At 35.0% G+C, this 13847-nt stretch overlaps 1 long non-coding RNA gene across 1 annotated transcript; it reads right to left on the bottom strand.

Moving 5' to 3' along the window:
* Positions 1–6520: 6520 nt before the first annotated feature.
* LOC121037958 (uncharacterized) lies at positions 6521–13469 on the bottom strand. The gene is made up of 2 exons (XR_005794080.1): positions 13332–13469; positions 6521–7600 (listed from the first exon to the last, which is right to left on the bottom strand). It is a non-coding gene; the product is annotated as an uncharacterized LOC121037958 (long non-coding RNA).
* Between the last annotated feature and the right edge of the window lie 378 nt (positions 13470–13847).

The raw sequence follows: 13847 nt of genomic DNA on the forward strand, positions 1-13847 counted from the left end.
TACTTTAAATGCCATTGTACAGGGTAAATATGCATGTATTTGCCAAAATTATATTTAAAGAACATTATAATGAAAATATAACCATTTTTCTGATAATAAAATGTGTAACACTTATAGCTGCCAGGTAAAATACATACATGTGTGTTTAACTACTCATTAAGTAATAAAATTGTATTTATTCTTTTTTGCTTTTTTTCCAGAATTAGAAGAAAACAAGGGGTAGATTTGAATATATATATATATTTATTTATTTATACATATATGTGTAGAGTTGTTTGAATATATGTATATATACATATACATATGTATATATGTAGTTGTTTATTTGATTTGCTTTTGCCCAACACACTAGATAGTACTTGTGGTACAAAGAAAATATGAACTATGGATTTTACACTCAATATGTGTATGTAAATATCTGCATATTTCATATGTATATACATATATAAATGTATGCATATATACCTATATGTGTATATGTTTACGTATGTGAATAGATAGTAGCATGTATGTCAATGTTTGCATATGATGAACATAATCTAAAGCAGAGATTCCTGAAATAAATTATTGTTGCATAAAACATGAACATTCTTATAATGAGTTAAGCTCAAATCACTTATTTTTTAATCTCTGCAAGAATTCTGTAAAAACTACTATCAATGTGAAAATGAACTGTCTTCCCATAATCCTTTGAAGAGACAAATACAGAAAATAAAATGTAAAAATTCTGGCTTTACTGTTATGTTTTTTGTAAGGTCAAACACTATTACCAACTCAAACTTCACTCTTTTTCAGTTATAGGAAATCCTTTTTAATGTATACGAATCGCTATTTGTATCCCTGCAACAGGATAGAACCCCTCAATATTAGGCTCAAAGCTTTTCAGTGAACATACTATGGTCCCTAGTCATGAATCCTGTGGTCCACAAGTACAACTAGCTCTCCTTTGGTTTGGACAAGATGATTCTAAGCTTTACTATAGCTGTACATTTCTATGGGCTTCTGGTATAGTCAAATCAGTGTGTTTTCTATCAAGTTCTTATATTACCTGTATCTTTCATGCATGATAACTTATTTTCATTCTGAAGACCTATGTGTTTTTTCAAATTCATTGGGGCTGCTTTTATATAACAACTAAGTTCATTGTATTATAGAATTGTAAAATCGTGAAAAGATTTCTCTTTTCACCACCATGATTACTGCAATCCTTCAATCCCCCGCTTTTTGTTTTCTGAAGTATTAAATGGTCTCTGCCTCCAATTTCATCATACTGTCACTTAATTGATTTTTTTTCTAAAACACAAGTCTGATCATATTAGTCTTCTTAAAATCCTGCAATGGCTCCATTGCCTACAAGCTAATATCCACATATTTCAACATGATTTAAAGGTACTTCATTGATCAGGTACAAACCTCCCTGCACCTTCCTTTCCAATTATTTCCCAATTACATTTTCCACTTCTGAAGTACATTATGCCTCTCTACATTTGTTCATGCTGTTCCCTCTGAATAGAACACCTAACCCAATTTGTTCCTCTTATTTTTCTTTCAAGCTTCAGCTCAAGCATTACTTCTAGAAAATAGCTCTTTTATCCATCTGAGAGGTGGAAGAGACATAGCCCTTCTTTTTTTTCTCTAAAACCTCAAATTTACAATATTCATTCAGCTACCACTATGCTATGTTTATTTTTCCATTTGCCAAACTTCAATATCAGTATTTGTTAAATTATGTGCCTTTTTTATTAGATTCAAAATACCTTTAGGGAAAAGTCTTCATCTTTGTATTACCAGTCTTAGAACAGGGATGAAACATAGTAGGCTCTCAATTGATGCCTATTGAAAACACAGAATGAAGCGTCCACACTAGAATATAAGCAACATAAGATGCATAAAAATATGTATTATACAAATGATTTTATGCATTTATATTAATTTGCCTATTATACATTTATATGAAAACCAGAGACAGTATAGTTAATAACTTTATAATTTTCGGGGCGCCTGGGTGGCGCAGTCGGTTAAGCGTCTGACTTCAGCCAGGTCACGATCTCCCGGTCCGTGAGTTCGAGCCCCGCGTCAGGTTCTGGGCTGATGGCTCTGAGCCTGGAGCCTGTTTCGGATTCTGTGTCTCCCTCTCTCTCTGCCCCTCCTCTGTTCATGCTCTGTCTCTCTCTGTCCCAAAAATAAATAAACGTTGAAAAAAAAATTAAAAAAAATTTTCTAAAGTTCTTATTATAAATACAGATTTCTGAGTCCTAAGAACCAAAATTTGTATTTCTTAGGTCTGTGGAACACAGAAATCTGTATTTTGGCTAACTCCCAAGTTAAAATAAATCCTTATAAAATACTGCAAGAAAAAGTGGGTTAATTTTTTTTAATAGGCTGGTTGACATGAAGCAAAGTCTCATCTTTGTTTTCATAATGAGCAGAGTTGAATTATGGAATTCTAAATCCCTGAATCTTGGTTTCCTCACATGCCAACTTAGCTGTCTCCCAATATTTTAAGATGGCACGTGTAATACTTTTTCTTCTAAAAACAGAGTTGTTTAATACTTTTAGCAGTCATAGTTGCTTCATGATCTAAGCATTAAATATGCTTAAATGAAATGCACCTTCTTGAATTAAATCTCTGTTAGCAGAATTTGCTGAAGGACAATCAAAGGTTTGCATAATACATGAATTTCTCTATCATATATGCTATATACTTAATTTTATTAATAGGTTTCAGTAATCAGAAGATAAGCTATGGAGCTAAAGTCTCTATGAAACTGATAATATATGAAATATATGGCATACTTCTTCAGACATATTTACTAAAATATTTATATCTGATCCATCTTCCTAAATCCAGTTATCATACAATTAGTGGAGTGAGATAATATAAGCAAGAATTGTGTATATATATATATATATATATACACACACATATATATATATATATATACACACACATCTTTTTTTTTTTTTTTTTACTATGTAGCCTTCTCTTCTCAGGGGCATATATGACTTGCAAAGAAGTTTGTATTTCTGTATGGACACTCACACACACACACAAATAGTCACATACAACTTCTTGTCTTAAGTGCCATATGGTCTCTTTTTAAATCTTTTGTCTCCCAGATTGTATAGACTTTTACTATTGATTTGGCTTATCTAACTCATTTTCAGAAATGAAATGAGTTTTCTGATTAACTTGACTCATTCTTAAATGTATAGATTAAATGCCCCTTAATGTGTCTGCTCACATCTGGTATTCCAGATGTTTGCTATAATAATCATATAAAAATCGACACAGCATTTCCAGGGCCATGAAAAACACTAAAGAATGAATAAAGGCAGAATTGTATCTCTTCCGGCATATGATTCCCTAGAAATTGGGTATTCTGTACTGCACACCCAAATCAATTCAAAACCCCCAAACCTAAACAGTTCTAACTCAGACTTCAACAAACTAGAGTCCTAAATAGCATGAGGTAAATTTCCCATTCAAAGATTCTTATCAGTAAGAAATCTTAACATAATAATACCCTTAAAGGAAGCATCTTTAAATATTTTCTTTATAATGATGATTTTTTAAAAATCCAGAACTGGTGCTTGACAGGGTATGGTGTTATCTGGGCCAGACAGACATGACCAGGAGGATAGACATCCCCATAGAACTGGATTTTAAGAGAAGATTCAAGTTACATGTATTAAGAGAGAGGGTGACGACACATAGGTGTCACCTCAGCGGTGGTTGCTCTCCGACAATAGATTGCAACACTGATGCATTGGGCAACACGAATGTTTCTGGGTAAGTAGCAGTTAGATGTTTTAGGATGTGAATGTGGCACAAGGATTTATAGTGCATCCTTGTATTGCAGGAAATTTCTGAGGCACAGAAATTTATCTTCAACTTACCTGAATTAAGAACTGAGATTCCCAACATGAATGCTAGCAAGAATTTCTGAGTTCATGGCTCTACACTGTGCAACTTCAATAAGAACTACTAGGTATTTTTATATATTTACTCTTCATTCAATAATGGTCCTTTGTACAAAGCCAAACTAAAGAGTATACAGGTAAGTTGAAAATTTTTAATATAAGTACACTCTGACATACTGAAATGATGGGTATAAATAATCAAGACAAAATTAATAACGCAGATTTCAATTGTAATTAAAACAAATTCGGGGGAAGTACAGAATGGTAAGGCAAAATCTAACAAAAATATCTGGAAATATTTTCATGTCTATATGAGCATAATATCATTTGATGTCTCAAATTCTAATACAATGAATAACCAATTAAAAGAACTATGGCTTTTAGATCAAGTGAAGCAATATTCCACATTGTTTTACATACCTAGTGTTTAATTCTGGACATCTTTGTTACAAAGAACATTGGCAATTATTATATGTTGAAGAGAGCAATCAGTTTAATTCAGTTTATCACACATCAGCACGTTGATAATTTGCAAAACACTTTGCTAGATGTTATAGAGGGTCTAGAAAGCATTATAGGAAATTCAACCTGTAGAAGTGCGACTATACTTACCCAGAAAAAAGAAGATTTTGTATGAAGTGGAGTCAGGTTTGAAGGAATATATTACATTTCCTTTGAATGTATAAAGGACCTAGTGCCCAGGGCAATGACACTCATTAAAAGTAACTTCATAAAAAAGAAACTGAATGGAGTATCTTATGAGGTAGTAATTTTCCTATTAATCTACATGTTCAAATAGAAGACTGGTGATAATATTTAGGTACCTTAAAGCAAAGATGGGTTGCATGTTATGTTTGGTGGAAAACTGAAATTCAAAATTTTGTTTCTTCCCAGCTCTTATGGCATGTGCAGAAACAGAACCTAGGTATTCTGTCTTTTATTCTTTCAATATACTCTGACTTATATGGGTGATACTTACCAGCCTGACTCATCTCCTTCAGCAAGTAGATAATGCATGAGAGCCACTTCATATCAAAAAAAAAAAAAATGTATATAGGCTGTGAAATGTTGCTCTAAGTATAATGTTTCTTGGAGAATAGCAATACAATGGCTTACCTTTTCCAGAAGGATGGAAAATGATATATCTAATGTGAAGGACCATAAGGAATTTGGAAAAGAGGATGTTATTTGAAACCTAACTAAAACAAACATTATTTTATTTACCATTGTGAAAACAATGGTTATGGCGATACTGTTTCTGATGTCTTTAGACATCATAATTAGATTGTACCTATATTTTCTTCTTTTACTTATATTGTACTATAAACATTATTTCTTTTTTTGTTCCTACTGTGCTGGGAGGACAATTTGGGATGAGAATTTAATAAAATGTGTCCTATTTGCTTCTCTATCGGCTTTGAGAACAATGTAGGATATAAAAACATGAGCAACTTATGATATACTTGTTTCATTTTGAATAATATGAAGGCTTAATAGGTGCTTGATAAGATTCTGAATATATCATATAAATTTTCTCATTTAAGGAAGTTTCAATTACATAATAGGATAGCACTTTAATCAATATTGAAAGAAAAGCTCATTTTCACCTAATGAACATACCAAGCTCATTGGCCATCATTTACACTCCTAGCAATGTGCAAGGTAATATAGTGTCTCAAAATAAATTTAAGAATGTTCTTGACACAAGTAATTTAATATTTTCCCAAGAGATGGAGGTTATATCCACAAAAATCATGTTAGCCTTAAGGTATCCTTGAAAGTGACCAAGGTAAAGCAATCTTTCACTAACTTTCATATAATTACAAAAGACAGGTTTTTTTAAACAAATATCTGGATGATAAAAATCATTTTGAATGTGAAGCATTTCAACTGTGCTTGAACACTGCATATTCCTTATATACTAGTTTCTCTACGTTAGTAGATGTTTTATATGACAGTTTAGCTGACCTATGATGTCTTTGCCAAGGAAAGATGCCCTGGTAACTATTTTGTTATAGTACAGAGATGTGAAAATGGCTGCAAAAGAATTCCAAGCAGTTCAGACCCAAGGATATTGGTAACAAAACACTGAAAACATGCTCATGTAGCAGAAGCAGTTTCAAAGTTCTTTGTCCTTGCCCATTATCCAGCACTTAGAGTATAATCAGTTTTATAAATGGAAATGATGTACTATAGGTGGCATACTGCTATATGAGAGAGTTCTCAAGGAGTTTTTCTTTACTTCTAAACTAATTCCACATAAGTCAAGGGCTTGAGTCACTGATTATAAAGTGGAAAACTATAGAAATCCTAGCTTAAAGAAAATAAAGATGATCAATTTGTAGTTGGTGTAAGTCTTTGTATATGTAATATTTAAAATCATCCTCAAAAAGTATTTTAGAAAATGAAGACTAAAGTTGGCTAATCTATTTTGCTCTAGAATTCATTCTAAAATGGGTAAAAAACATGAAAAAAGAAATAAACTGTTGGGAATCAGCTAAATTGTATCTCAGTGAAGACAGTTTTCATTAGCAATTTTGAATGCTGACCACATATGTATTTTGGGAAATAATTCACACTGAGTAAACATATGTCCTCAAGTCGCATTGTGTATTTTTTCATTCTTTCTATGAGTGGTTAGTTACACATAAAAAATTGACATACACAAACTTTATTAGTAAGAGAATTATAGCATTTTGTCCAACAACATGACTTAAGTGAAGCAGGTCAGAAAAGAAAACAGAAATATACTAATGATTTACATGTAGTAGAAAGAATGCTCAATCTTGGTCAAATTTTTAACTATTCAAGTAGGTTAAATATTTTGGATATTATTACCTTTGTCTGTAAAGTATAGAAAATAATATGTACACTACATAACTCAATGTCATTGCATGTTAAAAAAATGATTATAAAATGAAGTTGTTAGAAACTGTAGGAAATATAACTAAGTGATTAATCAATGAACAGAGAGAGGTTGAAAAGGTTAATCTACTTGAAGTTTGTAAATGTGCAGGTATCTTAGTTCTATTTGAAGAGTATGTGCTTCTTACAGGAGTCAGGTTCTGAAGGAGCAAGATCCCACTCTCAGCAGCCTTGGATAGTGAGGGGTGAGCAAGCAATCTCAGTTTATTGACTCATAATCTCTTTCTTAAGACTTTGAATCTAGAACAAGAGGCCCCTGGAAAAGTATAGATTGCAATTTGTTTTCCCAGCCCCTGTGTCTGGCAGTGGTGGCGGGAACATTGAATGTTGCAGGAAAAGAGGCAGGGATGGGAGAGTGAGGGCAGATACGTCAGAGATGTAGGTTCTCTGTGATGTTCTTGGGATGTGGGCCTATCTCTGGTTCCCACAACCTGGTGTCCCCTGGCTTTAGCTCATCTTCTGATCAAGTTCTCCAATCTCCTGGTGGTTTCCAAGACCTAACATTCTTCCAAAATGCATTATTTACTGCATGAGAGAGTCAGAGATGATTTTTGCTGCTTGCAATAAAAAACCCGATTACCATGCAGTGAATTCATCAAAAGTGTGTGTTGATACATAGCATGGCTGTAGTAATTTGATTGGTGCTCTCTTTTGAGGATTTAAAATACGATTATTGATTTCATGAGTTCTTCTTCATTCCTAGAAAATACTCCTTTCTTTTTTTTGAAGTTTTTATTTAAATTCCAATTAGCTAAAATAATAATAATAAATTCCAGTTAGTTAACATACAGTGTAATCTTAGTTTCAGGTATACAATATAGTGATTTGACACTTCCATACAATACCCTGTTCTCATCACAAGTGCACTTCTTAATCCCCATCATCTATTTACCCCACCCCCCCACTTCTCCCCCCACCCATCAATTTGGTCTCTATAGTTGAGTCTGTTTCTTGGTTTGTTTGTTTTATTTCTTAAATTCCACATATGGAAAATACTCTTTTCTTTCTAGCTCTCTGATCTTATATTTATTTATTTTTAAAGTTTATTTATTTTTTTAAATGTTTATCTATGTTTGAGAGAGAGGGCAAGCAGGGGAGGGGCAGAGAAAGACGGGGAAAGAGGATCTGAAGTGGGCTGTGTGCCGACAGCAAGACAGCTGGGTGTGGGTCTCGAACTCACAAACCTTGAGATCATGACTTGAGCCGAAGTCAGATGCTCAACCACTGACCCACCCAGGCACTCCTAAAGTTTATTTATTTACTTTAAGAGAGGGAGTACATTCACGAGTGGGACAGAGGCAGAAAGAGAGGAATAGAGAGAATCCCAAGCAGGCTCCACTCAGTGTGGAGCCCAACACGAGGCTCGACCTCACAACAGTCAGATCGTGACCTCAGCCGATATCAAGTGTTGGATGCTTAACTGACTGAGCCACCAGGCATCCCACTCTGATCTTTTAGATATCCTAATATAATAATACTGTACTGTGGTGGTCTGAGATCTCTTCTATGATGACTTACCTGAAATTGCCATATTCAAGACATTCCATATTTCCTTTTATAGCCCAAATCACTATCAGAACTTATATTATGGTAATTACTATCCTAAAAAGAGCTAGCTAGAAGTGGTATACACCAAAATAAGAGGGTTGATGTATTAGTAGTAATGTGTATTTTAGTGTCTACAGTTGTTCTACTTTTCACTGCAATACAGTGCTTCTACCCTTCACTTGTGTAATGGAATTGATGGTATATTTCTGAGGACTGATTTATTTGGCCCAGTTTATATGAATTGATTCATTTTGGAACATTTTACAGAATGGTTGGTATCAAAATAATGCTGTATACAGAGCACATAAACACATTATTGAATGAAGAATGAACTGAAAGATCATAAGTTCTCAAAGATGATGCTCACAGCAAGAGGATTAAATTGCATAAAAATCAAGTCACTACTCTGAAATACATGGTGTAATAAAAGCTTGAAAGAAAAATGTGAGATGAACTCAATTTCTCAGCCATTGCCATGAGTGTAGATGCGCATCCTGCTGTTATGTGAACAATTACAATGCCTGGAGGGAACTGAATGAATGCTGGCACCTATTGGTAGACAGAATAAAAACCCAAGCTTGTTCTCCTATCACGAGGCTCACATGCCATATGCTACAAGCTAATACATTAAGTTGGCATAATGAGGAAGATAACATTTTGCCATTGCTTGCTTACACTGCTAAAACTGGAACACCATTACATAAGTTGCCTGTAATTCACTGCATTTCCTTTGTCATGCAATTCTTAGAAATTTGGAGGAACACAAGTCATGTAGAAAATATACCAGTCGATTCACTTGGTTAAGTACGTAAGGTACTTCGAACTTTGGCCTACATATTATTCTTGCCATTTTCTTGGAATCTTCCAAGCTACATGCTGTACATTGACCACTGATATATATATTGATATATATATTCCCTATGTATCTTTTTTTATATAAAGTAGAAGAATGCATAGAAAATGTGCAGAAATGATACGGAGAACCTTATTTTCACTTAGTGGATTATTCTTATAAATATAAGTTAATCATATAATCTCAACATCAATGTTAACTTTATGGCTATATTCTCAGTATAAGAGAGGTGTAAAATGTCTGGAGGTAGTTTAAGTTTTGAAGCAAGGGGTCAGTGAATGCTTGACTACTGACTGACAATTGATACATAAAATGCTTGAAACTTAGAAGTTTGTGTAACCAAATATCATTATGTCTGACAAATCAAAATGAGGATATATGGAGGGAAAATGAACATTTACCTCAAATAAAGAGGAAACAAATTTAGTCCTTCTTTCCAATTATTTCTGACAGAAACTACATGGATATCTCTGAACAAATAAACAAAAAGGGTAGGGTGGGATGAAGCTACCAAGAGTGAAACAGAATAATGTGCATGTGATTATTATATCCCTAGAGCTCTCATCAAATCAGCCAGTCAACAAAATGTTTTGCATTTGACCATGCACTGTGGGATATTCAAGAAAGTATAAGACACATTTTTTTTTCTTCGTAAGAAGTTTAAATTTCAAATAGGGTGCCAACACACACAGAGTTAAAATAGTAAAAATAAAACCTTAATAGAGAAAAATGATATGTAACATAAACGGAATACACCAAACTAGTGTGAAATTTCCAAAAAGTTGGAAGGCTTAGTGCCGAAGATTGGAGTTTATTGTCTCATGAAGGGTGTGGAGGATATGGATAAGTAAGAAAGGGTATTAGAGAATGCCATGGAAAGGCAGGCCAGAATGAGCAAACCCATTCCAGTATCAAGGAGCATGCTTTGTCTTCAAGAGAAAGGAGTCGTACTGCTCAATGAAATGTCACAGGATAATTTGACATATATTTGGTTAGGAAGGAGCAGATAGCTCATGGAAAATAATGAAAAAGAGCAGATATTTGGACTTGATCTGCTGGCTAATAAGGAAATACTGAAGAAAACACAATTTCATTCAAAACCAATACATATTAATGTAATTCCCAGCTACTCCCCGGCCAATGTTCAGGATGTTATCTAGCTAAAATAATTTCCCCTGCATAAAGCAGTTTCAGAGGAAGGAGAGGACTCCAGGAGTTCTATCATCTAGGATAGCCTAACTATTATTAATGTTGTTTAATGGTTAGGTATTCTAGGTGCATCAGCTAGTATCAGTGTGTGGTTTCTTCATCTTTAAAATGTTTTCTGCCTTGCTTAAAAGGTTATTTTTAGACATCAAAAAAGTGAAAAATAAAATATGGTATTTCTGGGTAAGATGAAGCTGTACATTGACACTTTTAAACTTTGATTTCTCTGAAACCCTACCTCCTACACCAAAATGTGTAGCAACAGTAGAAAAATCCATGAAGAGAGATTTTTAAAAGCCCAACAAAATAAGCTTTCCCAAGTATCAGATACAGAATATAAATGTAAAGCAATGAGTAGAAGTAAAGTCACATACTTCTTGGGTTTGGGATATCAGTGTAAGCTGGGAAAGCCTAAATTTCAGTCTACGTAATAAAAATGGAAACTGCACCATATAAGATGGGGGGAAGGGAGATGCAGAGATAGGCTCACCTCTTAAAACCAGAGCTGAGGAGGATGTCTAGTGATAGTGAAAGGAGCTAAAATAAGTTAATGCCAAATAGGGCCTACAAGTTTGTTTTATCAGAAATGATGAATCTGACAAGTAGATGGACAAAAACCCAACTTAAGACCAGAAACTAAAACAGTCCACCTCTGGAATGGCATTTGAATTTACTATATCCCCAGTGTCATTATAGGATAGGAGCTCCAAGCTGACATTTTAAGAATGGGCTCAGTGACAGCTCAGAGCCTGGAGCATGCTTCAGATTCTGTCTCCCTCTCTCTCTGTCCCTCCCCTGCTTGCATTCTGTCTCTCTTTCTCTCTCTCTCTCTCAAAAATAAAATTAAAACACTTTAATTTTTTTTTTTAAATTAAGAATGGGCTCAGGATTATGGGCCTCCTAGGTTAATTGGAGGCATTTATTTTTTTTTTTAATTTTTTTTCAACGTTTTTATTTATTTTTGGGACAGAGAGAGACAGAGCATGAACGGGGGAGGGGCAGAGAAAAAGGGAGACACAGCGTCGGAAACAGGCTCCAGGCCCCGAGCCATCAGCCCAGAGCCTGACGCGGGGCTCGAACTCACAGACCGTGAGATCGTGACCTGGCTGAAGTCGGACGCTTAACCGACTGCGCCACCCAGGCGCCCCATTCTTTTTTTTTTTTTTTTTTAATTTTTTTTCAACGTTTTTATTTATTTTTGGGACAGAGAGAGACAGAGCATGAACGGGGGAGGGGCAGAGAAAGAGGGAGACACAGCGTCGGAAACAAATTGGAGGCATTTAAATACAGTATTCAAGATGGCTTATTCTAAAGAGATAAAGATAGGGAAAGAATTACTGCTGTAATCACTGTCACATACATACCACACAAGATGAACCTGAAAAATCAAAATGTTAACAAACACGAAAAATGAAAAGCTAGCAAATTAAATGAATTTACACTACATTAAATAAAAATAATATGATAATATGTAAAAACTTTTACATTCTCATATTTAGTATCATTCAAGAGCTAAATGAGAGAATAAGATTCAATAATTTATTTCTGCAAAAACAGTGCAGAAATGAGATAATATCTGACAACTGTAAAAAAGCCCATTGGGAATATTTGAAAAAAATATGAATATTGTAAACAAAAACTCAGGATAAATTCCAGAATGCCTAGAGTTGTGGTCCACTATGCTAATTGGACCTGAAGGTTGAGACAAGTATTTTGAATGCTTTGGAAGGATGCAGATATGCCAAGAGATGAGAGATTAAGCCTTCAAAAATTTGGAAGTTGCCATATCAGTGAAGGGTTTCAGTAATCATTGGTCTGCCAGTGATATCCTTGCAAGGATATCCTTGTAAGTCAGTGGTTCTTAAACTTGATTGTTCATTAATATCATCCTCAAAACTTCTGATTAGTTGGTCTGAGTTGGAGCTCAAGAATTTATATTTCCAAAGACATCCCTGGTAATGCAAAGTCAGGTCATCTGCAGCCGGAAGCAAAACACTATTTAAGAAGCAGACTTTGTAATCTATTGGGCACCAGCTGAGGTTAGGTGCCTGACCATGTGACATCAATGAATGTTTATTATCACACACAGAGACTCATAATGTCAGGTGCGTACAGAAGCAATTCATCACTTGGTGGAAATGATATACTTAGGATAGAGTCCTTGAAGTTCCAGAGGACATAAGTAAGGCACATAAATAGGAAGCCCAAACTCTCATGTTCTCTACCTCTGTCTCGCTGCTACCTCTCCTTCAATTTTACACCTATAGTCTCCTAGAGGGATCCCTAAGGGTCACTGACAAAGGTGGATACTAATTCAGCTGTAATTTACAGGTAAGAGGAAAATTGACTACTTCCAAGCCACAATCCCTTTTCAGGGCTGGCCCTGAAGACAGTGAGTAGGAAGAAATATTCGCCCAGTGGGAAGAACGGTACACTGTGCACACTGGACATTTTGGGGGGAAATGGCCTTCAGTACCAATGTACGCTAACTCCCAGGCAGGCATGGATGGCCTACCATTTTGCTCAAGATAATTGAAGGACAAAGTTGGGAAAATTAGAGTCAAGGGAAAGTGACAATGAGTTGGACAGGATATTTCTAATCTCTGTCTACCAGTCTCTCTCTTCATAACCTCCTATGCTTGCACAGTGGGTCCAAGAAGAGATTGCACATGGTAGCAGGGTTATAAACTATATACGAGTTCAAGGACATATGTTCATTATCACCACCTATAAACCTGCCAGCAGAAGAAAACAACTCTGAGCCCTTTATCTTAGCACCATTCCTCAAAGAGACTTCTGGTGCCAGGTTGAATATATTGGAGTCTTTCTACCCTGGAATGTGCAGCAATTCATTCTTACTGGAATTGACACCTACCTCAGATAGAAGTTTGTCTTCTTTGTCTGCTGCAGGGCCTCTGAGAACATTATCATCTTAGGACTAAAAGAAACTCTGACTTATTGGCATGGGATCCTGCACTGCATTGCCTTATACCAAGATGTCAATTTCATGGCACAAGAGGTTGAACAATGAGCTCCTAGTCATAGAAGCCACTGCTTCCACAATATGTTATGTCACAAAGACATAACTTGACTAATAGAATAATGGAATGGACATTAAAGTCAGCACTATGAAATAGCTCAGATTAATATATCTTATGAATCTGAGTTGCAATTTCCCAGTATTTTCTTTGAACCACCAGCTTACATATGGTGATAGGTCCTCAGAAGCTTGAATGCTTGGGTCTAGGAACAATGAGTGGGAGTAGGATTGGCCCCTCTAAACATTACTCCAAAAGAACTACTTGAGAAACAAAAGGGCAAGAATAATGAAGATTTTTGAAGATTTTGAAGAACAAATTTGGGAAGACTCACTCTACCACGTATCAAGGCA

Source organism: Herpailurus yagouaroundi, unplaced genomic scaffold (genome assembly GCF_014898765.1).
Source record: "Herpailurus yagouaroundi ecotype Mexico unplaced genomic scaffold, PumYag 164, whole genome shotgun sequence".
NCBI classification, from domain to species: Eukaryota; Metazoa; Chordata; class Mammalia; order Carnivora; family Felidae; genus Herpailurus; species Herpailurus yagouaroundi.